Source organism: Miscanthus floridulus, chromosome 14, assembly GCF_019320115.1.
Source record: "Miscanthus floridulus cultivar M001 chromosome 14, ASM1932011v1, whole genome shotgun sequence".
NCBI lineage: Eukaryota > Viridiplantae > Streptophyta > Magnoliopsida > Poales > Poaceae > Miscanthus > Miscanthus floridulus.
The window spans coordinates 82,332,911-82,359,901 of record NC_089593.1 but is presented as its reverse complement, the minus strand read 5'-3'; the positions used below and the strand labels follow the sequence as shown (position 1 = coordinate 82,359,901).

General features: G+C 43.5%; 1 pseudogene; it reads left to right on the top strand.

Annotated features, from left to right (window-relative positions):
* Positions 1 to 842: 842 nt before the first annotated feature.
* Positions 843 to 26,991, top strand: part of LOC136503873 (putative disease resistance protein RGA3) — a 56,675-nt pseudogene continuing 30,526 nt past the window's right edge.

Here is a 26,991-nt window from a genome sequence, read left to right as displayed (position 1 = left end):
CTGCAGAGAAGGAGCCAACTGTTCTGCTGGCTGAGACTGTTTTGTCGAACCAGCTACAGTACTCTTCAGAGAGGCAGATTCAGACAGGTGCTTCTGAATGAGGTGAAGATAGTACCTGAGCTACATTTGACTGATGGGGGTGTACCTTCAGGCAATGTATGGTTTCTTGACAATGGAGCTAGCAACCACATGACTGGTGATGTGCAGAAATTCAAGGAGTTAGATCATGCTGTTCTTGGCAAGGTGAGGTTTGGTGATGATTCTACAGTAGAAATTCAGGGTAGGGGTACAGTTGTTTTCCAAGGGAAACATGGGGATCATTGGGTGCTTTCTGATGTTTACTATATACCCAAGCTTAGAAGTAATCTTGTTAGCCTTGGACAATTGACTGAAACTGGCCATAGAATTACTCTTGATGATGATGAGTTAGAAGTGTGTGATAAACAGTCAGATAGAATGATCATGAGGGTTTCTAGAACACAAAACAGACTGTACAAGATTGATCTGAAAACTGTAGAAACTAGTTGTCTGATTGCAGACATTGGGAACCAGGCCTGGCTTTGGCATGGAAGATTGGGGCATGTGAACTTTAGAGCAATGAAACAATTGGTGAACTAGGGAAATGGCTACTGGTGTACCTATGATAGAACATCCTGAACAGGTCTGTAGTGATTGTCTTACAGCTAAGCAAACAAGACAACCATTTCCAAAGTCAGCACAATGGCATGCAATAGAGAAGCTGTCTTTGGTGTATGTGGATTTGTGTGGACCAATTGTACCAGCAACTGCAGGTGGCAACAAATACTTTATGTTGTTGGTGGATGACTACTCTAGGTGGATGCATGTCTTTCTGCTCAAGAGCAAAGATCAAGCTAGTGGAAGCTTTTGTCAAGTACAAAGCAGAAGTGGAAAACTTCAGTAATTGCAAGATCAAGACCCTCAGGTCTGACAGAGGAGGGGAATTCCTTGCTGGAATGTTTGCAGGTGTATGTGAACAGGCAGGGATCAAAAGGCAGCTCACAGCCCCATACACACCACAACAGAATGGAGTGGTGGAGAGGAGGAACAGGACTGTGATGGAAATGACCAGAGCATTGCTGAAAAGCATGAGTGTACCAGGAAAGTTTTGGGGTGAGGCAGTGAGGCATGCAGTGTATTTGTTGAACAGATTGCCAACAAAAGTGCTAGGTGATGTCACTCCTTATGAATCCTGGATAGGAAGAAAACCATCTCTTGGGCATCTGAAGGTGTTTGGTTGCACAAGTCATGCAAGATTTAGTGCACCACATCTGAAAAAAACTAGATGATAGAAGCAAGGCACTTGTATACTTTGGAGTTGAGGAAGGCTCCAAAGCACATAGGCTATATGATCCTGACACTAACAAGATTATTGTCAGTAGGGATGTAGTCTTTGAGGAGGGAGCAGTGTGGAAATGGGACTCAGCTGATAGATCAATTAGTTCACCTGAGTTTGTTGTTGAGATTGACACTGAATTAGGGAGTTTTCCTGTTGGTGGAAATGGCTGGGTTGATGATGTTGTTTTAGTTGAGACAGAGACAGAAAATGCAGGTGAAAGTTTAGTTCCAGAACCAAACCTGCCACAGTCTCCTATTTCAGGTCTAGGACTAGATGAATGCAGCAGGTTCAGAACCAGTTACACCACAGAATGACATCTCTGATGGAGAAGCCCTCTCACCCAACTCTGGGAGCAGCAGTGAGCCTCTAAGATTCAGAAGTCTGAATGAAGTCTATGATGATACTGTTGAAATTGAATTAGCAGATTCAGAAGAGGAGTTGGAGGATGCAGAAGTGCAAGCTTTGCTGGTTGAGACAGGTGAGCCCACTTGTTACAGAGAGGCAGCAGATCATCAAGAATGGCAAGATGCTATGAATAAGGAGATGGAATCTATAGAGAAAAATAACACATGGGAGCTGGTTAAGCTACCTGTTGGGAAGAAGCCCATTGGCTTGAAATGGGTTTACAAATTAAAAAGAAACTCTGATGGTGAGGTGGTGAAACACAAGGCCAGACTAGTTGCCAAAGGGTATGTGCAAAAGCATGGGGTGGACTTTGAAGAAGTGTTTGCACCTGTGGCCAGGTTAGACACAGTGAGGTTCATGCTAGCATTGGCAGCTAATCTTGGGTGGAAAGTTCATCATCTGGATGTAAAATCTGCCTTCTTACATGGAGAGTTAGAGGAAGAAGTCTATGTTTCACAACCTAAGGGCTATGTTGTGAAAGGAAAAGAGCAGTCTAGTGTTCAGATTGAGCAAGGCTCTTTATGGACTCAAGCAAGCACCTAGGGCTTGGAATGTCAAAGTTGGACAAGAGCCTGAAAAAGCTAGGTTTCAGCAGGTGTCTTAGTGAGCAGGCAGTTTACACCAGAGGAGAGGAGCAAATGCAGTCATCCTAGGAGTCTATGTAGATGACTTAATAGTGACAGGAGGAAATCCAAACAATGTCAAGACATTCAAGAATGAAATGATGACTGAATTTGAGATGACAGATTTGGGTCTGCTGTCTTACTACTTAGGGAATAGAAGTTGATCAGAGAAGTGAATACATCACTGTCAAGGCAGTCAGGTTATGCTAGGAAGGTCCTTGGACTAATTTGGTATGCAAGAATGCAACTCTACTAGAGTTCCTATGGATCCTAGGATGCAAACTTGATGCTGATAAACAAGGTGTACCAGTGGATTCAACTGAGTATAGGAAAATGATTGGGTGTCTCAGATACCTACTACACACCAGACCAGACCTCTCCTACTCTGTTGGTGTTGCTAGTAGATTCATGGAGAAGCCTATAGTGATGCATGTGAAAGCTGTAAAATAGATCCTGAGATATTTGCATGGGACCTTGAACCTTGGACTTGTGTATGTGCAAGGAGGGAGTGCAGGTCAGTTGGTGGGCTACACTGATAGTGACCATGGATCTGATGTGATGTAGAGGAGAAGTACAGGTGGAATGGCATTCTACTTGGGAGAAAATCTGATCACATGGAATTCCTACAAGCAAAAGACAGTGTCTTTGTCATCATGTGAATCTGAATTCAAAGCAGCCACAGCAGCAGCTCAGCAAGCATTGTGGCTGAGGAATTTGTTCAGTGAGGTGATGAAGCAAAAGCCAGCAGTTGTAACTCTCTTTGTTGATAACAACTCAGCTATTGCCCTTATGAAGAATGCAGTGTTTCATGGGAGAAGCAAGCACATAGATATCAAGTATCACTTCATAAGAGAGTGCATAGAGGGAGGACAAATCATGGTGAAGAGAGTGGGAACAAATGAGCAGAAGGCTGATGCATTAACTAAGCCACTGCCAATGGCAAAGTTGACAGTGATGATCCATTTGCTTGGTGTGAGAGACCTTGGACTATGTCAGGCTTAGGGGGGGAGCATGTTGGCGTTAAGCCTAACAAGAATGTTCACCTGAAGGTTCATTCAGAAAGATTTAGAGCAAGGGAGTGGAGCTGAGGCGGGAAAGTTCAGTTTGAAACTTGGACGCCGGAGCGGGAGTGGTGATCGCGCCCACGACTTCGACAGTTTCTGAAGAATGTGTTTTCCAGTGAATTGTATCCACATTTAAGGGTTGTTTTGTAAAAGTGTGGTGTCATTAGCTCCATGTATTAGGAGTGGATGTATCAAGGTGTGTGGTGATTACTCTGTAAGTCGGTTAGGCATCCTGTATCATAAACTCTTGAAAGTGAAAAGGGGCACTGTCACCCTATCGTCATCGTGACGGTTGTCCAAGCTCTCTTGTGATCTTGTTCTTGTTCTTGTGATCCAGCCACATACAGCGGTTGATTGTGATCTGGGACTAATAGGCACGATGTCCGTGACGAGAGACGGAGCGAGCGACGGAAGGCTACGGCTTCGACGGAAAAGAAGGGGACGGGACAGGTGAAGGAAGAAGACGACACTACAGGGATGGAAAAGCAATGGAGGGGCGATAGAAGGGAGACGAAGGCGAGCGGTCTTCTATGGCTTCCTGTCGCTGGCCAAAGGGCCCCACCGTGGTGCCGCACGCGCTCGCGACTAGAGCGGGCGTCGCTTCTGCGTGCCACACATGCGATCGTCAGAGGAAGGGAGACGAGCAGCGATGGGGGATTCATCTACTGTAGCTGACGAGTAGTTCCCAGAAGCCGTACAGGAGCACACACCTCCACATGAGGATCCGAGGGAGAGCGGCGGCATTGCCGTCTAGCACGTGCCGCGCACAGGCCATGCTAGACAGGCAAGTTGGGCTGCTTCCCTACTGGTACCTAGGCTGGGCCGAGGCGCAGATTGGGCCTGTTCTAGCCTGAGCCAAAGGAGGAGGGAGGGAGTTGGTCTGGGCCACTTTGGCAAGGAGGCCAGAAGGGTGAGTTGGGCTATAGGGAAGCAAGGGGCTAGATGGGGCCTGTTGGCCATGGGGCAAAAGAGAAAGATTTCCTATTTTCTCTAGGGAATTCTGGGAATCAAGGCTACCTCCAAGCACAAACAAGAAGATCCAAATCACACATGCATCTTATACTAAATGGTGCATCAATTTATTTCTAAACTCAATTTGAAGGGGATGGGAGAGAGTTCGGTTTACGTTTTAGGAATTAATAAACCATTAGTGCGGGTTGTATGTTGAATTCGAGTGCGGCTCGAATTCAATCAAGGTTTTATTTTTTTCCTAAAAACATTTTATTTGCAAACACCTCTCATCGCATAGGTGATCAATCTTCATGGCAAGCAGTTTGTTGTAAAAAGTTTTGAAGCTTAGATTTTGAATTTGCGGCTGGAAGGGAAAACATTTGACTTGAGTTTGACCTAACATTTACATGCAACAGACATTCAAGCAAAAAGATTTAAAAAGTTGGGATTTTTTTATTATACAGAATTATGGAATGTTATAGTCCTCCACCCTTATAGGAATCTCATCCTCGAGATTAAGGTGATACTCAGTCGGTGAAGATGTGGGGTGTTGCTTCCAAAGTTCTTCCTTCTCCCAGGTAGCTTCTCTTTTAGTGTGGTTGCTCCATTGAACCTTGCACATGGGGATGGTCATTCTTCTAGTTTCCTTGATAGCTATATCCAAAATCTTGATAGGATGCTCAACATACTCAAGTGTGTCTTGTAGATCCAGAGGTTCTATCTGGACTTGTTCATCTAGAACTCTCAGGCATTTCCTGTAACACCCTCGGTGTTACACTATAAATCTTTTGCTAAAACATGTCATGAGCATCATGGTTATGTGTTAATGCATGTGATATGGTATGTAGATCAATTTCTGACACTCAAAACGATTGTCGGAAATGCGAAACGAAAGCTACATTTCAATGTCACGTTATATCACTTAGGGTTTTAAACGAATTTTTATTGAACGAAAATGCTATAGAATGCATAGACGAAACTTTAATAAAGTTTGTAGTACAAACTTCGTAGGTGACGATGAAATACATGCGATCGAGAAATGAATTCCCTAGCTAGCATGGTTGGTAGCTTGGCAATCGAAGTTGACGCGAATCCGATCAAGATTTAGTCGAAATTCCTAAGTCGGAAAACGGTTTGACAAGGCCAAGTTTGTCAATTTTTGTAGGTGAATTGGATTAATTAATTGTATGGTTTCATGGCTGGTTTTGATAGCATAACATGCCTTCTTGAGTGTAGAAAAACTGGGTTGGCATTTGAATCATCGAATTTGATTTTTTGAATGCTTTAAAAATTATGCGCATGACGTTCCCAGCCAGTTTTAGCTCGTGGACACGGTCGCCACTGCCCTGTGGCGTCGTCGGCGTGCCGGCCGTGCATGCACGTGTCTGCCCATGCTTGGCTAGCCACGATGGCCGACTGCCCGGGCGTGCGCTGCTGTCAACATCGCTGCTGGTGCCCTTAGGCCGCCCATGTCGTGTCATTGCTGGCTCTGCTCCGCTAGTCGTCGTCACCATCTGCTCGGGTGCAGTGGCATCCTAGGGCCGCAGCCATCATCATAGCATGCGCATGTTGCTCTGCATTGCGTCGTCACATCATGTGCGCCCTCATCACTTGTGTCGCATCGCCGCTGCCGTTGCTGCGTGCGCCCCTGCACCGGCATGTGGCCATGTCGCCGTCGGCTTGCCAATTAAGGCGTTGCGGCTGCACGAGCCATGCCGATTCATATGCGCACATGTTACCTTCCCTATGTGCCTTTGTCCATTTCTTTGGAGTGGCATGCGACACCCTGTGCTCCCCGGTCACTTCTGCCTTTAATGGCATCACGTCGAGCTGCGCCTGAGCCAGCTCACAACGCCGGTCTAATCCAAGCAATTGCGCACGCCAGCACCGCAAGTGGGAACCCAGCTATGCGCCAAGCTCCCCAACTACCGCAATCACACCGTGTCGAGCTTCAATTTGAAGCTTCCATCACCGTCGTTCATTTTAGGACCCCATGGCAACGCCCGTTCAATTCACCTTGCACCGTCCACCTCCGTTCAATTAATTGACACTGTGTCTTCGCCCTGTTCCCCTCCATCCCGTGCGCACCCAATTTCTTCCACCACTACCTTCTTGGCGCTGCTGCCTCAGTCACGCCATTGCCATCATCGCGAAGCTTGCCATGCGTGCATGGTCGGATGCACTCGGCCCATCCCCGGTAAAGCCACCATGTCTGGTAGGTTCTGGGTGAGTCGCTGATGCCCCTTCTTCGGTTTGTTTCCATCGTTTGTGCTTTGGCTCACGGGAACGTGGCCACCGCCGCTGTAGGAGGCCCGTCGCCGTGGAGGGAGCTCGAGACTGCGTCTTTGTTCACCGCTTCATCATCCATCACCTTGCATTCGCAACAAGGTGAGCATCGGTTCGCTATCGGGGGTGGGGAGGGGCTAGGCTGGCCGGCTTGACCGCCCGATGACAGCGCCGCCATGCCGGTGCGCGCTCGGGTGCCCGACTATGTGGCTGTGGTAAAGACGGTTTTCTCCAAGGGCTTATTTGCGTAAATGCTGACTGTGGGAATAGTACTTCAAACCTCGGGGTGAGTCACCGGTAGTTCGAGGACGTTTTCACAATTGTGACCGACGCGCGCGGGCCTCCCCGTCGCAGGCCGTCGTCGCGCGGTTGGGCCGCGTCCATGTGGGCCACGCTGGTGGGTCACGCGCACGCGCGATGCACGGGAGTGGGCCGCGCCGCTCGCTCATGGGCCACGCGGTGGATTTTGGTTTTTCATTTTTCCAGTGAATTAGTAAAGGTTTATTCAATTTAGTTTCGAGCTGAACTTTGAAAAATTATAGTAAATTCTGTAGATGTCCTAAAATAGTGAAACAAAATTTGTTAGGTTCACAAAGATGCTATCTAGTTGTTGGCGTAGTTAGTTTACAGTTATCTGTGATAATGATAGATTCATTAATTCATATAGGAAAGCTTAGTATTATTTAGCTTAATATTTGTAGGAGTTTTTGTGGCAAATTGGTGAGAGCTTTAGCCATGAAATTTGGACAGTGGGATCATTAGATTATTATGTAATCACTGTAATTTTTGTAGCCCTAGAATAGGTTGGTAAATAGAGTAGCTAGTACTCCTTATTTTAGTATATATATAGTAAATCGGTATTAAGAGTAAGAATGCCTTTAGTTGCTAAGATAGTACATGCCATGTTTCATACTTATTAGTGGTAACAATAGGTAACTTAGCACCTTAGTTGGTATAACTAGCTTAGTAGCTTGATAGGTGTGTTTGTATTTTAAGAGTTGTTGGTGCCGTATTACTAAGTGTTGCATCATCATTTCATGCATGTAGATAACGAGTTGGTAGAGTTCGTTCCTACGAGCGAATAGGAGTTCGAGGAGATCATTGAGGAGTACAAGGAGGAGATTCTCGTACAGGAGGGAGCCCTAGAGCCACCAGTTGCTGACTTTGTTGGCACTCCACCTGCCCAAGGCAAGCCCCGATGCATAACCCCTATTTTTTAATGATCATTGAATATATATGTTATGTGCATTTACATTACAGGAATTTTATGTAAACTACATGCATAGATATACCTACCTATGAGTCCTACTAGTATAGGTCGAGTAGCCGCTATGCTCAGGATTTCGGTAGCATGAGTAACCTGCCGTTACTCATAATAGGTGATTATTAAGATCACTCATGATAAAATGGTGGAAAGGAAAAATGGAGACCAGGTAGGGATATGGTTTGGTTATTGGTGGGTATAAGAGGTTGTGTCCTGCAGCCAACAGGGCATAGCTTGGTTACACTTTTTCCCTATCTATGTCGGTTAAGGACCAGCCGTTGCAATGGACGCTAGGCAAGTCACAGACTTATTATCCTGAGCGCATATTTGGGTATGGGCGTAGGGAAGACTTGTTGCTCTCTTGTCGTGGATTCCGACTCTTTCTAGACCGACTAATTGGAGGCAGGGATGGTGGAGGTCTAAGCACCGCACTAAGTCCAGGACTCAGGAGTGGGGGCTTGGAGTCCAAGTTTGGACAGGGACTTGGACCCCATGATAGGAGAGTGGTGGGTTGGTCTCGCTTGTGCCTGGGGTACAAGCGGGTGTGTGTTTTGATGTACCCAGATGGGCTCATTGATTCACGAATCGCCATCATATTGGTACGACTTGTCTAAACTCTAGCATCATAGTAAGAACTGAAGGATGAAAGGTGATGAAATGGAACTGCTTGCTCAACCCTTGATTGAAAGTAGAACAGGTGCTTACATAGAATGGCTAGATAATAAATTAATCATGACTGATAATATTAACTTACATAAGGATTCACTATTAGTATTATTTTCTGCAAAAGGAAACCCAGCAAACCATAAAGCTTATCATATCCCTTGGAGTCGAGAAATTATTCCCACTAGTCGAAAAAGTCTTGCGAGTACATTGTGTACTCAGGGTTTATTTACCCCTATTGCAGGTACTGCTTGAGGAGTAACCATTGTGTGAAGGATTCTTCTAGTGGGCACAGATAGATCCTTATGTATTATCGATAGATGTTTCTTTTCATTCCGCTGTTAAATTTCCTCATTCTAAATTTGATACTGTAATAATACATTTTTAAGAACTCTGGATGTATGAAATGGACTAAGTATTGTAACTCGTTCTCATTATTAGATCCTTAGGGGAAAATGTGGATCATTTGGGCTCTCTCTTGGGGTGTGCTCGATGGAATCCGTCTGATATAGCTCGCTCTCAGGGTGCTTAGTGTCTAGTGGATGACAAGTGCCTCCATAAGTGTGTTATTTCAGACGGTTCTATCACATTTCCGCAGCTATGAGATGTGGAACACGGGGTGCACTCCAGCTAGGTTAGGTGGGAGTTCCAACTTGTAGGCGAGCTTCCCAATTCTACTCACAATCTTGTTGGGGCCTACAAAGCGAGGTGCTAGCTTGCCTTTGACGTGAAACCCCATGGTGCCTCTGAGAGGTGACACCTTGAGATACACATAGTCATCACCCTTGAAACTAAGATCTCTTCTTCTTTTCTTAGCATAGCTCTTTTGTCTGGTCTAGGCTATCTTCAGGTTCTCTCTGACCTTAGCAACTTGCTCTTCAGCATCTTTGATCACTGCTGGTCCAAAGAACTATCTTTCTCCAACTTTTGACCACATGAGTGGGGTCGTGCACTTTCTGCTATACAGAGCTTCAAATGGGGACATCTTCAAGCTACCTTGATAGCTATTGTTGTAGGAGAACTCAGCAAATGATATACTTCTCTCCCAATCAGATCCATAATTCAAGACACAAGCTCTAAGTCTAACCATCAGTCTAAGGGTGGAAAGTTGTGTTGTAATCTAGGGTTGTACCCATGGCCTTATGGAAGATCTTCTAGAATTTAGCTATGAATTGTGGTCCTCTATCCAACACAATGGTCTTGGGAGCTCCATGTAGACGTAAGATGTTGTCAACGTACAAATCTGCAAGCTTATCCGTGGTGTATGCTATTTTCACTAGGATGAAATGAGCCACTTTTGTCAAGCGATCGACTATGACCCATATCGAGTCATGTCCTTTCTGAGAGCGAGGCAAGCTGACTATAAGGTCCATGCTAATGTCTTCCCATTTCCACATAGGAATGTCTAGGGGGCTGAAGCAATCCTATGGGCATATGATGCTTAGCTTTCACTCTTTGACAGATGTCGCATCTAGCCACATAAGCTGCAATATTGGACTTCATGTCCTTCCACCAGAATCTGTCTCAAAGATCACAATACATTTTTGTGCAACCATGGTGATTGGAATACCTAGAGTTATGTGCCTCTGATGAGATGGATTCTCGAATTTGCTAATCTTGTGGAACACATAGCTGATTCTTCAACCACAAGGTGCCTTGTTCATCAATCCTGTAGTTTTGGACCTTTTCCTCTTTCATAAGGCTATTGATTTTCTGAATCTCCTTGCATGATTTCTGAGCTTCTCTGATCTTTTCTTCTAGGGTGTAGGTAACTTGGAGCGTGTGAAGGTAACCACTATCACAAGCTTCAATTCTTAGCTTCTCAAACTCTTCATGCAACTCCAGCAATCACTCTTTGGCAACCAGACTATTGTAATAGCTCTTTCTGCTTAAAGCATCTACCACTACATTGGCTTTCCTAGGATAGTAATGAATCTCTAGATCATAATCCTTGATTAATTCTAACCATCTGCGTTGTCTCATATTCAACTCATTATGTGTGAAGAAATACTTGAGACTCCTATGGTCGGTGTAGATATCACACTTGTTGTTGATCAAGTAGTGCCTCTAAATCTTGAGAGCATGAACAACTGCAGCTAACTCAAGGTCATGTGTGGGGTAGTTCTTCTCATGATCTCTCGACTATCATGAGGCATAAGCAATCACTATGTCATTCTGCATAAGCACACATCCTAACCCTTTCTTGGAGGCATCACAATATACCATGAAATTCTAGTGAATATCAGGTAAGGCAAGGATCGGAGTGGTCGTGATACGCTTCTTGAGCTCTTGGAAACTTTGCTCATGTGCTTCATTCCACACAAAGGGAGTATTCTTCTGTAGCAACTCCATCATTAGTATTGCAATCTTAGAAAAGTCTCAATGAATCTACAATAATATCTAGTTAATCCAAGGAAACTCCTGATATCGGTGACATTCTGTGGTTGCTGCCACTCTATAACTGCTTCAATCTTGGATGGATCTATAGCAACACCATCTGTGGTTAACACATAGCTGAGGAAAGCAACTTTCTCAAGCTAGAACTCACACTTCTGAAACTTGGCATACAACTGATTCTACCTTAGCTTCTCTAGCACAATTCTAGGGTGCTTCTCATGTTCTTCTGTTGTTTCTGAGTAGATCAAGATGTCATCAATGAAAACCACAACAAACTTGTCTAATTCTTCCATGAAGACCTTGTTCATCATGTTCATGAAGTATGGTCATGCATTGGTCAACCTAAAGGAAACAACCATGAACTCATATTGGCCATATCTAGTGACAAAGGTTGTCTTCACAACATCTTCAGGCCTAATTTTCATCTGATGGTAGCCATATCTCAAATCAATCTTGGAGAAGTACTTTGCCTTTTGCAACTGATCAAGCAAGTCATCTATGCGAGGCAACGGATACTTGTTCTTAATCGTGACAGCATTCAAGCTATGGTAGTCAACACACATCCACATTGAACCATCTTTCTTTTTCATGAAGAGCATGGCAGATCCCTAGGGTGAGGCACTAGGCCTAATGAAACCCTTATCAGTTATCTCTTGCAACTGCTTCTTAAGCTCTGCTAATTCATCGGTTGCCATTCTATATGGATGCTTGGCTATTGGTCATGTTCCAGGGACTAAGTCAATCATAAACTCAATGCCCCGATTAGGTGTCATTCCTGGCAACTCATTTGGAAAGACATCTGGGAACTCATAGACAACTGGCACATCTTGCAATGTTTCCTCTATCAAGGCATGAAGTTTGGCTTTCTCTGCATCATCTAGTCGATGTGTAGCCTCAATCTGCACTCAAAATCCTCTAGGGTGCTCTAAGCTAATAGATCGAGGGAAGCAAGAGATCAAAACCTTGTGCTTGGTCAACCAATCCATACCAAGAATCACATCAATATCACCATCAGACTTTAGGACTGTCAGATCTGCTAGAAATATGTACTCTGCCATCTTGAGTCTCACTGATTTGTATAACAAAGTGCAGCTGACATCTCCAAGGGGAGAGCTAGTGATCATGGATCTGCCGCGACATTTGGTAGGAAGAGACTATTGTTGCATGAACTTCGAGGTGACATAGGAACAGGTGACTCCTGAGTCAAACAAGACTACTATAATGGCTCCTTCTACTTCTAGCTTTCCAAGCACAACTTAAGGGGCTTCCATTGCATTCTTTGTTGTGACGTGATTAAGTGTCCCATGATCCTATGGATGATATGGCTAGCATGCTTTGAGCTGGTGGAGATTGACTCTCAAGTAGTCCTATCTAGGCAGATTGCTGATGCTGAGAACAAACTTGGGCTTTGTGGCCAATTCGATGACATGTGTGGCAAACAACAATCACCTTCTTCTTCTTCTTCTTCTTGCTCTTAGTGCACTTGGCGGGCTTCTTAGCACATGGCTGAGGAATAGGCTCAATAGGGTATTGATAGATGTTTCCCTATGGTGGATACTGAAGCTGTCCCAAGGCTTGTCATGGTGTTGGTCCAAGTAGCTTCCTATCTCCAACTCTAAGCCTTTGAGAGCTCAAATACTGAGGATTTGGTTGAGGCATCTTTCTCTTCTCATTGCGGAGCACTTCTTTTTCTAGTGGAATATGCTTCAAATCTATCTCCACTAGAGAAGCTTTGTTGATCAGCTCCTTTAGAGTAAAAAAATCATGACCGATGAGAATGCTCTGCATGGCCCAGGGAAGACCCTTCATGTAGTAGTACTTCCTTTGCTTCTCAGTTTCTATGTACCCAGACACATATCTCATCAGCTATATGAACTTGGTGGTGTACTCTTGAACTGATGTGGTACCCATTTGCAAGTTCTTGAACTCTTCTGCTTTTGCTTCCATTGTTTCTTCCATGAGGTGGTACTCATCGAATGCTTGTGCAAACTCCATCCAATCATTGTTGGCGGGGTCAGGGTGGTTAACACAAAAGCAATCCCGCCATGAGTTAGCAATGCCTCTGAGTTGTAGGGTGGCAATGTTCAAATGTAGCACCCGGTTTTAAGAACAAAACTAGATACACACCATATGTGAGCCCAGAAAGTCAAACCTCACATATAGCTACAAATGAGGGTAATATCGAAAGACAATGCTCAATATATAATGTACTTAGTATAAAGGATATAACCTTAGATAGCAAGCAGTGAAAAGACAACTCTGATCTTTGGGTGAAGACTCCAATTCCATAGGGACAACTAACTGGTTGATCACAAGCCTAACTCCTCCAGACTAGCAATCTGGTACCCATCCGGGATTTTTATCCAAATAATTGAAAAAAATAAAGCAAGCATAAGTACATGTCGTACTCAACAAATATAACATGGGGTTCATGAGGCTCAAAAGGCTGACTCTGTTTTAATAGCGATTAGCTTTTAATAAGTCACAATTTTAGCAATTGAGTAGCAATAATGTTATCATAAGCCCATAAACACATGATCAGGTAAACATGAATAATGAATAGCATAAACAATTAACCATTAGTGAGCATCTTTAACATTTGTATCATTAGTGTTCATCATCTATTCCATAAGGGTCCAAGGCTGCTAGTGACCATGAGCACGGCTGATATACCAGTTTTACACTCTATAGAGGTTATACACTTTTACTGTGAGTCGTGATTTACCCTTTTGCCCCAAAGTGATCAGCCTCTTGACCCACTACCAAGGAAGGTCAGCAGGATTCACTATGAAGCCTTTCAAAGGTTTGTCTAACAAGTTAGGGCCATTAGATTCACTCGGCAAATAGATGTAGAGCCCCCCTTCTCAATGGCACAATGACGTGTAGCCTATACACAAGGGGAAAGACGCCGTGATGTAGACTAGGCCCAATCTTCCGAAAGGTATAATAGCATCGATTGGTGGAGACTCGACGTTCATGATCTAGGCTTCGAACCAAGACTGATTTGGACCCCCACAACCGTTACACCACTGCTCCGTTGGTTATCAACCACGCGAACGCGATTGACCTCGTCGAGAAGGCTTTCCTGTAAGTGAATTGAGAACACAAGCAAGACCGAGATAAATGCAATTTGAAATTGCAAATAAATATGAGGCTTATGAAAATAAGAAGGAGTTCAAGTCTTTATTCGAAAGGACTAATCGCCATAGGCGAACAAGATCAAGAACTAGGGCCCTGGTTCATAGCAAGCAGCCTTGGCGGCATAGTTGTAGCAAAACGATGTCTATTTCACGAGGAAATCAAGAACTAAACAAAACCCAAACTCTAAGGAGAGCGATGGTGGCTATTTATAGAGTCTTGGGCGTCACCCCCTGGATGCGCCCCCTAATGGGCCCAAATACGATACACGGTCCAACGGACCAAAAGACGGTGTCGCAGCACCCTAACAGATTCTGGACGCTGACTTGTTTCGACGATTCCCGTTGATTCCGAAGGTCTTTTGACATGAAACCACTTGGATTGGCTTACTTATCAAATTAGCTTTCCAACCATATGTGAATCGTCAAAAACAGAATCCGGATGCGTCCTAGGTGACCAGTTTAAGGTAGACTGGTCTTGGAGCCCGAGCTGGACTCGAACTTGAATTGGACTGGCTTCCACCATGAAAAAATGAATTGGACGCCCATGCTGGACCTCCTCCTCTCCTTGGCTTGTATGCGATGAAGTAGTGATGTCCTCATCATCCTCCCTTTTTTGAATTGAAGTCGTCCTCGACTGAAGTAGATCGTCTCCTCCATTGGATGACAGCAACGATGGTTCCAGAAGAAGACGTTCATCTTGGCGCCCCATCCTTCGCAAAGGCGGCTGCCATGGTGGCTTCCCTGTTGGGAATTCATCCTCCTTCTCCTGCAAAAGGTTAGTACCAACAAAAGGCATAGCACTAGGAGTAGGACCAAGTGGACATATAGGCGATGTACAAGTTAGAGCATAACATGGTTTATCATGAACAGCAAGAACATATTTTAGAGCAAATAAAACTTCTTTCATGTTACTTGAAGGTTCATTTAATGGTTTGCTAGAGTCGTTATCAAGGCCTTTCTTTTTCTTTTCAGCAAGTTCCTTTTCATATTGCACAATTTCAGCAGGTGTTAAAGGAAGTAAAGCAATGGTCTTTCCTTTAAACATAAAAGTATATCTATTTTGCCTACCATGATGTAGAGCATTATTATCATATTGCCAAGGGTGGCCTAACAAAAGTGAACAAGCTTGCATAGGCACGACATCAAAATCAGCATAATCATGGTATGACCCGATAGAAAAATGCACACGAGCAGATTGTATTACCTTTGCCTTACCACTATTGTTGAACCACTGAACATGGTATGAATGTGGAAGAGCACGTGTAGATAAACCAAGAGTCTTGACAAGCTCAGAACTTACCAAGTTATTGCTGCTCCCTCCATCAATTATAGCACAAACATGGAAATTATTGACAATGAGGAACATTTGAAACAAATTATGGTGTTGTAGCTTGTCTACTGGCTCAACTTGTGTACTCAAAACACGTTGAACAAGGATTGATTTGTAGTCTATAGTGCATGCCACACTATCAATTACCTCATCAGGATCTTCAGCACTATCCACAAATTTATCTGCATAAAGATCAGTTGCAAGTGCAAATTCATTCTCTTCATCACTAGCACTAGCATACCCACCATCATCAGTAGCAATATATGCGCGTTTGCTGGGGCATTCTTTAGCAATATGTCCCATGCCCTTGTAGCGGTGGCACACAACTTTAGAAGAGCTGCTAGAGGAAGGTGTAGCAGATCCACTGGAAGAAGGTGTGATAGGAGAACTCTTCTTTACAGGCGCTGGTGGTGTCTGCACATTAGAAAATTTACTCACCTCGGTTGGATGTGAAGGAATGGATGGAGTCACGGATGGAGTCGTGGATCGCCTAGGTTGTTGTCCCTGTATTTCCCTTTCAGCTTTAATAGCATAATGATATAATTGGGAAAATCTAGTCCATTCTTTATAGTCAAGAACATCCTGTATTTCACGACGCAAACCTCCAAAAAATCTAGAACACTTATCCATATCATCCTCTTGTATGTTACTACATGCTAGACCAATTAAAAGCTCCTGATAATATTCCTCAACAGTTTTACTACCTTGATTTAAATGTTGCAGTTTTAATCACAGATCACGCTGATAGTATGGAGGAACAAATCTCGATTTCATTCGTTGTTTAAGTACAGTCCAGGTTTGAGGTATTTGAGCATTAGCAATAGCATTATTGCACCAGGATGGGGCGCTAAGATGAACGTCTTCTTCCAGAACCATCGTTGCTGTCATCCAATGGAGGAGACGATCTACTTCAGTCGAGGACGACTTCAATTCAAGAAAGGGAGGATGATGAGGACATCACTACTTCATCGCATACAAGCCAAGGAGAGGAGGAGGTCCAGCATGGGCGTCCAATTCATCTTTTTCATGGTGGAAGCCCAGTCCAACTCAAGTTCGAGTGCAGCTCGGGCTCCAGGACCAGTCTACCTTAAACTGGTCATCCAGGACGCATCCGGACTCCGTTTTCGACGATCCACATATGGTCAGAAAGCTAATTTGATAAGGAAGCCAATCCAAGTGGTTTCATGTCAAAAGACCTTCGGAATCAATAGGAATTGTCGAAACAAGTCAGTGTCCAGAATCTGTCAGGGTGCTGCGACACCCTCTTTTGGTCCGTTGGACCGTGTATCGTGTTTGGGCCCATTAGGGGGCGCGTCCAGGGGGGTGACGCCCAAGACTCTATAAATAGGAGCCATCGCTCTCCTTAGGGTTTGGGTTTTGTTTAGTTCTTGATTTTCTCGTGAAACAGACATCGTTTTGCTGCAATTATGCCGCCAAGGCTGCTTGCTGTGAACCAGGTCCCCAGTTCTTGATCTTGTTCGCCTGTGGCGATTAGTCCTTTCGAATAAAGACTTGAACTCCTTCTTATTTTCATAAGCCTCATATTTATTTGCAATTTTAGATTGTGTTTATCTCGTTCTTGCTTGTGTTCTCGATTCGCTTATAGGAAAGCCTTCTCGGCGAGGTCAATCGCGTTCGCGTGGTTGATAACCAACGGAGCAGTGGTGTAACGGTTGTGGGGGTCTGAATCAGTCTTGGTTCGAAGCCTAGATCATGAATGTCGAGTCTCCACCAATCGACGCTATCATACCTTTTGGAAGATCGGGCTTAGTCTACATCAAGTGGTATCAGAGACCTTGTTGCCTGTTAGGTATAACTTTGTTTCCCCCTTTAGATTATTACTATGTTTGCATTACCTATAGTCCACAAAAAGCCAAAAAAAAATATACATCATTACATATTCCCTGTCCTATAGCCTCATTGTGCCGTGCAATTTCGTCTCGGTTTCGCGTTGTTGAGTTTGTGCCCTAGGTCAAGTTCTTGTTGCTGGTTTTAGATCATTTTTTTGTCCAGTTTGTGTTTTCCCCTTTGTTTTTCATCATAATCCATGAATATCTCCAAGTCTTATTGAGTTTCTTTTGTATCCATCAAACCCTAGTCCACGCCATCTAATTTCATACACTTGTCTTCACTGTTTCCATCAAATCATTGCTGTCGTGACCAATTTTGCGCGCATTGTTCCTGTTGTCCTCATCAGGCTGCACTATACTTGATTTGGTAAGCCATTCTTACGCCAATAAAGGTAACCTCTAACAAGATAGAAAATGTCCTCATACTGAGCTAAAGCTAGAGCCATGTAGCCCTCACAGTTGTACTGTAAGTCCTAGATGTTCGCTTATAGATAAGTCCTTAGGGAGAGGAATCTAGAGCACCATAAAATAGCCCAATGCTCTAGCCCCCTGATTCCATGTTGCTAAAAACATATTTTAATATTTATTGCATATACCATTAGTCAAGTCACAAGATCATGGTCTTTAATTGAGCACTAGCATCATACTACCCAATGCATAAACCCATAGGTGACAAGGTAGGAGGTAACAAAGTACTAGGAAATCCTTAGTGGTAGTCAAGGTAGACACATGCAGTATGAATTAAATGATTAAAGGTGTATAGGACAACAAGAAAGATCCCATGCTATACTTACCTTAAACTTAGATCCTTCTTCTAGTCCAAACCTTCAAAGAAACTCCTTGATCAACACGTAAAGCTCACCGACTAGACAAGATCATAAAGCACCACACAAGCATCCATGCAATCATACACGAAACAAACAATAGAACTAAATTAGAACAGTACACCAAATATATGAAATAGCAAGTAAAAAGGTTTTAAAGTTGTTCTACACGTTACTACGAACACACAAACGAGAAAAGGACGCTAATCGGAGCAATAACAGAAAAGTTATGAACTAAACAAGATTTCCTTTAATAAAATAATAGATTAAATTTTAACTTTGAATTTTAAAAGTTGAAAATATATTTAACAGTAGTATAAATATGTAGATTACGCAATTACAAAACTAACGCAACTTGAACGGGTCAAATCGGAGTTAAAACAAAGATTTTGTGGCTAAAACAAGATTAGTGACAAAACTATAAATAGATGAAAGCGTATTTTGGATCTAACCGAAGAAACTACGTTTTCAAAAGAAGAAAATGCATTTTGAATCTAACAGAGGGATTTTACGCTTTCTGAAAGAGAAAACGTATTCTGAATCTACTAGAAAGAAACTACGCTTTCGGAATAGAAAAACGTATTCTGGAAGTGCGCCATGGACTACGGGTTATATTACGCGAAACTACAGAGGCTCTTTTGCAAATAAAGCTGGCGAAGGGGTATGGTCGATCTTGGACCGTTGGATTGAATCTGGACAGCCCAGATTAGAAAGGAGGGGGAGACAGTGTCACCGGCCGGACAAGAAAACCGACGCGGCAGAGCTCCATTACCGGCGGCAAGAAGCTCCCTAGAGCGCTCGGTTTGGGCCCGAGAGGCCACGGTTTGACGAGCCGAGAGCACAGGAAACAAGAGGAGAAGACGACGAACTCACCTAGGGCCTTTTTGAGGTCAACGGCAGGTCTACGGCGTCAAGCAGCGCGACGGCGACGGCGACACCAAGAGAAGGAGGAGAAAAATCTAGTTTACTACATGGGGGATTTCCCAAACTAGGGGCTCCCCTTACGATAGTTTTGGTGTGCTTTGCCCAAGGGGTTGGTACATATTTATAGGGAAAAAAACTCTCCACATCTACATCAACTAGCAATATGGTACTAATTGATGTTGCACCCTCCACATTTACTAATGGACCTAAATAATCATTAAAGCCCATTAGTAAATAAATGCATGGGCCTTTAGGATTTATTAGGATTATTGCATATGGGCTTTGAGCATTGGGAAAATGAGAGATTTATTATTTTTGGAATTAATTAATTTTGTGGATAAAATAATTCTAGAAAACTGTAGAATTATTATTTAAGCCACGAAAAATACTCCAAAACTCTGAAAATTCGGGGGGAAATTCCCAGAGACATTATGGAACATGAGGAACCCAAATAAAGTATTTGGAGCCCATGATAAGATAATTTGGAGCATCTGAAAATTAAATTATGCTCATAGACAAGTAGGAACAAGTTCTAGAAAAAGCTAGAAAAATTCCTGAGAAGTTTGTAGAGATTGATTGACAAACAAGAAACTAAAAGGAGTGATTTGCGTTACAAAAAAATAATTTAGGAAGCTCCCAACGAAAACTTGAGTCGAGAAACAAAGAATTTGATTGTAGAAAAAGATAAAGGCATGCCGGAGAAGGAAAATCGACCTACTAATGCATTTTAAAGACTTTGCTCACTCTCAACACACAAAGAAGCAACAAGCAAACATCACATCATCCAAACGCCCGTCAAAATTAGAAAACTTTGAAAATTCATATTTTTCTATAACTAAATTTGCGCTAGCTCAAACAAAACTTGGTAAATTTTATCCAAATATTAAAATAATTCATTTTATTTAGTGTTTTCTATGCACAACCAAAAATCAGAAATTTTGGGGTGTGACATCAGACCTTCCTTATCAGTGCATTTCACCAGTACAAGCCTTCTTTTGATTCCACGCAACCAGTCATCAGCCTCAATTGGGTTGTCAGCATGGTCAAAGGTAGGAGGTTTCAACTTATAGAACTCCTTAAACTTCTTGATGAAAGGCTCACGACATGGGTTAGGTCCCACTGCATCAGCAATCTTCTGCAAGATACGAGTCTGATGAGCTATAGCTGCTAACAAGCTGGGTGCTTCTGGAGTCTCGAGTCTAGGACTCTAGTCTGGCTCTAAGTGTCCAAGGTTCATACCAGGGTCGATGTCCATCGAACTCTCCAAGCTGAGACTACTGATAGGTTGTCTAGCCCATTTGGCTCAAGCCTTCTTCTTTTCCAACCTCGATATCCTTTTGAGGACTAGCATCTAGTCAATAAAAGGGTAAGGCAGGCTTGGGTTAGGTTACCTAGAGGTGGAATCACACACAAACACACATAAAACAGTTTTACTATGCTACACTCAAGCATAAGAAACACTGCAAACAACAAGAGCCAATCACTCAAGCAGCATTACAAACCAACTCACGCAACTATCTAGTCGGATTAGTATGGTAGGGAGGGTCCCTAAACATCAGCTTCTTCAACGGGGGTCGTTAGACAGACTTGCTGGCTTCTAGTCTAACGTCCGATTCTAAGTTTGCGACCTACTATCAAGTATGGCTCTAATACTAACTAAAATGAACTAGGATTTCAAAACTTGAAATATTGGCTCTCTTGCCACTCTGTGATAGTTCCAGGATACCTTAGCTATCACGGGCGTCCACTTTTCAGCTGATTACAAAGTCATACAACAATAGAGTACAAAAATAGGAATAAAACTAACCTAATTACAAGCTCTCTAGGCTATGATCAAACAAAACACCAAGGCTCTATCATGGCAACGAAGCTTGGTGAATCTACAATCCATGGGCATCCTTGAGAGTAGACCGCAAACCAACTACTAATCTCAATATCACTGCAAGACAAGAAATCTGCACACCGCCAGATGTGTGAAGGCCATGGTCAGCATTAATGAGCTTTAGTGGAAAAATAGAAAATAAAGGGATCTGGCGATCCTAATAGTTTGGTTGTAGTTTGCATCCTTAGCGCATGTAGAAGCGTCAAATAAATAGTATAAATCTTCTCTAAAACCCAACCCATACACTCATTCTCACCATCCACTCATCATCACATCTCACAACTCATCATCCCTCATAGCACCCTCATACTCTCAGTCTAAGCGATGATGCAGCCCCTCACAGCCCCTCATCTCAACAGCCTCATGCTAGACCTATCTTCGGGGGAGAGAAGTAAAGCACAAGAGAAGACTAGCAGGGTGAAATAGTTCACATGAATGATCATGACCGAAATCACGGCTATACGTATAGTTTTAACTCTACGAAGTGTGTACACCTATACCCTCTAGGATCACCATCATCGACCATGGCCGCGGTCTAGGCGAACACCGCTCAAGAACTAGCACATTCCTCACCCGTCTGCCCCCAAGTGGAGTAGCATATGGCACAACGTATACACTTGGGATCGTGATTAGGGTAGCCAGAAAAACCGTTGGCATCCTTTTTCACTGTGCTCCTAGGGCTATACCCTATGCACCTCACCTCCCATAGAATAGGCTTAGTTCACACTAACTCAAGAGAACAGGCCCTGCCCATTTAGGGCCTGTGGTGTGCATGTTTAACATAGTCCCGTGTCCCAGGCATCAACCCATGATGGTCCTTAATTGGCCAGAGCAAGTACCTTCCACCAATATCATGTGGCCCACCTCTCATGAGTAGGCACCACCACACGCCTATCATGTGATAACCATCATATCCATCAGAACTAGATCCGGGGCATTCCATGCACCAAGTGCACCCCTCTAGGGTAAATCCTCTCACTTCGGCTGATATCACCAAAGAAATAGGTCAAAAGGCAAAGAATATCTCTAGAACTCCTCAATCACCACCACCCACATGGGATTCAACACTCCTATCATGCCAACCTACCATCTATCTCATGGGGAAGCCCCATGGCCAACCCCAATCCACCAACCACAACAACAACCAACCATCACATCACATAACAAGGCATATATGTAATAATGATGGAAGTAAATGCATGCAAGAAGGTAGGCAATATATAAGTGTGAGCACGAAGCTGGGTAGTCAGGGTGAAGGGGTTTTCAATCAAGGCTTAGGCAATAGCATGCATCACATATACTAGCAAATGAGTAAAGTAAAGTGCTAGCCATTCTACTTGTAATGCCTAATAGGTTTCTCTAGGATAAGGTGCTGCCATAACACCTGTGATGTCGAGGAAGTAGTGATATGCATCTCTAGAAGTTGGGGTCATCCACCATCGAGATCCATCATCTCTGGGTGCGTCGCCGGATCCATCTGAGCTTGAGTCATCTCTATGCAAAGAAAAGCTGAGAACAATCACCAATAAGAACCAATAAAAATGCGACAAAAACCTAACTCACTAGAATCAAGGGCTGTACTAGGAGGTAGGGTAAAGGGAACCTAAAAACAGATGGAGGAGAAAGGGCATCGATCGGTTGGGATTCATGTGCAATAGCGTAGGCCTAACAAGGAGAAAGGTGCCTATGCTGGTGAAGGGTCGTCTTAGGCGTGGCGCTACCAACCAGCCCAGAGAGGAAGATGAGAGGGAAAGGAGAGAGGCATCAGCACTAGGCTAGGAGCTATGATGGGCCTAGCGGGCTTAATCACTACTGCCGACCCAATAGCAAGAGAAGGCAAAGGGGGACAGGGCACCCTCTAGGTGCTCGATAGGAGGCCAGTAGGTGCTCGACGATGGCTCTTGCCACGGCAAGCGTGAGCTCGCTTGCTCCTACGGCGACATGGTCTCCAATGTGCTATACAAGGGAAGACAAGGGAAGGGAGATCTCGGCTGGCTAAAATGGGGCAAAAGGGCAAGACTCCACTCTAGGGTTCCGATGGTGGCAAGGAAGGTTGGCGGCGCTCCAGTCATGGTGCTTCGTGACTACGATGGAAACGATCTCCATCTAGCGGCAGACTCTGGGTCAAGGGAAAGGTTGGGGCTTCGGGCTACAGACAAGGTTTGTGCATGCATGGTGGTAGTGAGGCCTTGACGGTGTAGCGCCTAGTGCTGTGGCCAGGGTGAAGCACGTGGCGGTGAGGTCATGGCAACCACAGGTGGCATGGCGCCACCGTGACACGTGAGTCGGTGCCGTATCGAGGAGGTATGCCTCGGTGTGCAAGAGCTAGTGACCATGCGTGAGTGTGTGCTCCTGTGCGCAGCCATGACCATGGATGCCCCATGGTGTTGTGCCCGTGCGGGGTGCAGGTGAGCATGTTTTTCAAGGCATCATGTTTCTACGGTGGCCGTGGGTGGCCTCCGGCATGGCATCGTGCCCCTACAGGGTAAACACGCTGGCTCAAAGGCTACCCCAAGCATGGACACATAGAGAAATAGGGAAAGGCGAGGCCTTGTGGGGGGGGTATGGCCCCCGATATCCACAAGACAAGACAGGGCCGCACCCTTATAGGTGGCCCAGCCCACAAGATCAAGGCGTGCATGGCACTGGTCGACTTGCACCATAAGATATTGTATAGTACCAAATAGGATACTTTCCTTGTAACCCTACCCCTCAAGAATATATAAGGAGAGGTAGGGGTCCCCTAGTTGACATCTACATACATCCCATATTCAATACAATACACCAAAGACACAAGACGTAGGGTATTACGTTGATCAGATGACCCGAACCTGTCTAAATCGCTATCTCTGTGCCTTATGTCACCATCTAGTTCTTGATCACGTGCACCTCTGTAACAGAACCGACCAAATCATAAGAACGTAAGTACAAAAACAATCACCGAAGTGATCAAATTCCTGTACTTAAGCTCCCATAATCCCGGTAGTCCAGAAATCACGAAGGATTTCAACCAACTCTCGACATACAAACCAAGACCATAGTGATTCAACACAACATATCATTCGTTACAACATTTCACAAGTAGCATTCGGATTACATCCATCAGAGTTCAAATAAATATTACAAACCAAGTTTGAATTTGTGGAAGCAACATAGTTTAGTACATAACTTCATAGTTTCAAATACATTGCCAGATCTGAGTCATGTCCCACAAAAGCATCATCAGGTACGAGAACTAGGAGAGACCACGCCCAATGGTCTAGTCTTCATCCCCAGCTGGGAGAAGGCAGTACTTGCAGCAACCAAAGTAGAACTGGTCATCTGCAACAGGTGGGAGATAAACCCTGAGTACAAGAAGGTACTCAGCTAGACTTACCCGTCAAAACCAAAAATAAAGACACCAAGGGTCATGCAAGGCTTATGAGGTGGGCTAGCTTGACACAGTTGCATAAAAGAGCTTATGATTATAGTAACCAATTTAAACTTAGCATCAAGTTATCATCATTTACCTGTCCACTAGATTTGCACCTGTACTAGAGCACTCACTTATTAGGAGCAAACAATATTAACCATAGCAGGTATAATAAGGCTATCATCATCATATCATCATTTCCTAACCATTATGTTATTTAGTGTATCTACTTTGGAGATAAGCCCGTCAAGTTCTCACTAACTGGGAGAGACGGCGACTCGAATCGAATTACAACTCAGCTGAGGGGGTATTCCTAATTCTCACCCTGGCATACTTAGCAAGGGTAGCCGTGGGTCACCTTTGGGACAACTCAGGAACCAAATTCATGGGTTTGATCAGCGCCAGCGCTCTCAGGGATTACCCTTCTGCTAGGACGATCAGGACTTTTAAATCACCAGCCCTTAGACTCACGCCTACGGCTCCCTTCCGAGGTGTACTTTATACTTATCGACTCCTGACCTGAGGTGAGCTACTCGGCTTCGTGGTCGGTCTCTAGACCTGGCCAACTAAGAGAGAGGCATGCGTTCAACATGAACAGGAAAGGCTCCAAGATTCAATCCTTAATCGACACAGACGGAGTCACTGCAAACCGGCAAGCCTCCGTCCAGTCTTTATTTCAAATTAAGACTGGTTCTTTTCCACGATAGCAAATATAGCCAACCGTGCCATATGTATCTTCCTATATCTCGCAGGTGACAGGAAATCACCTGACGTCTACCGTGTTTAAGCAGGGCTAAGCACTATATGAGCCTGAGCTACATAGGATTCATGGTATCAATATCTGGACAAGGATTGGATAACCAATGCAGCAAGTGTTTGCATCCAACACCTAAACTTAATGCAACAATATATATATATATATATATATATATATATATATATATATATATATATATATATATATATATATATATAACAATAATATTTTAACTGCATTTCAGAAATTAGCAGGCTTAATATGCTCCGGGGCTTGCCTTTCACAAAGTTGCCTGGACGGTGATCCGGGCACTCAACGGCGACCTCGTCTGGCACTTCTCCTGAAGGCTGCACCTCCTGAACCTCCGGTGTCGGCTGCTGCTACTCGCTCGGTTCCTCGAATTCCAGTAGTGTCACACCATCCAGTACACCTATTGCATGCCGATGCACAAGATAAATATCATGGATGCATAAGGAATGACATGATGCTCATGATGAATGAATCACAGTAAGTGTTTAACGAAAACATCACTGGACACTCGTTTACCGATTAAGAATAGCTCTATTCAATTCACTTTAAAACATGTATCTAACTTAACTTGAAGAACAAGATCAACTTACCTAACTTGCATAACCTAAGATAAAGATTCTCATCTTCAGTTAAAGGCCTAACACCTAGGAACATTACCACAAACTTAGAAATAGTAAAGGCATACTTAAATTAACATTTAAAGTTTCATATGCGCACAAGTAGTCCCTTAATTCAACCACAACAAGAGTTCTACAATTCCAAATGACTTGCATAAGGACATTCTGGAAAGCTTATGAAATTCTCTACAAATCATTTGTCACATCAACGCATGATTCTTACGTTAACCAAATCGAATTCCAGTAAACCTAGAATCTGTCCAGAAATGATAGGGTTACTAACTTAATTATTTAATGATGATGCAAAAGCATAATTGGACCAAACCAAGTTTACCAACTTGTTGCACATACCAGAGGAACACTACAAAGTATAGTGCCAACTTCTAAATAAATTATTTAATATCCTTTTCTAATTTATTTAGTTAATTAGATGATTAAAGCAATATATAGTAAAAATGTTCAGAAAAATCTACAAAAATTACAGTAGTAATATCATGCTTCACATAGACTACCATAAAAATTTCAAAGCCATTGGGCAAGCAGAACTTGATGTACCCAAAATAACAGGTGGCATGTCTATTTCTAGCATAATTAGGAAACCCTAATAAAAAGTGTCAAGCAACAAATTTCACATTTTTCCTAGCATCATTCTAGCATAAGAATAGCACTCACCAAATTTTACCCTTACTGGATCTATAGAAAAATTATGAAAATTCACACAAGATCCATCCATGCAAACAAGAGAATTTTCTATCTCCTACATACAGTGTCCAAAATATATGAAAATTTAACTATAAACTATTCATGATATGAGCAGTACACCATAAAAATTTCATGCCATTTGGAGCTACATAGAAAAAGATATAATTACCCCTATTTCTTTCATGATTAAAAGAGATAATTAGCAACTCCAATTTTCATAACAGAACATAGCATAAATTATATTTTTAATAAAAACTAGACATTATTATGAACTCAGCAAAATTGGAACCACATCATTTGAATCTACCAACTAGGAGATACACATTTTTGAATCTATACACAAATCTATGAAAAGAAATAAAACAAAACAATTTTTGAAACACTACTGACTACTGTTGGGCCGGCCCGGTCAGACTCGGCGGCCCACAAACACACACAAGCGCAGCCTAGCCACGACGCGGCCCAGGCTGGCTCCCGCCTCCGCATCGGCGACTGACAAAAGGGGCCCGCGAG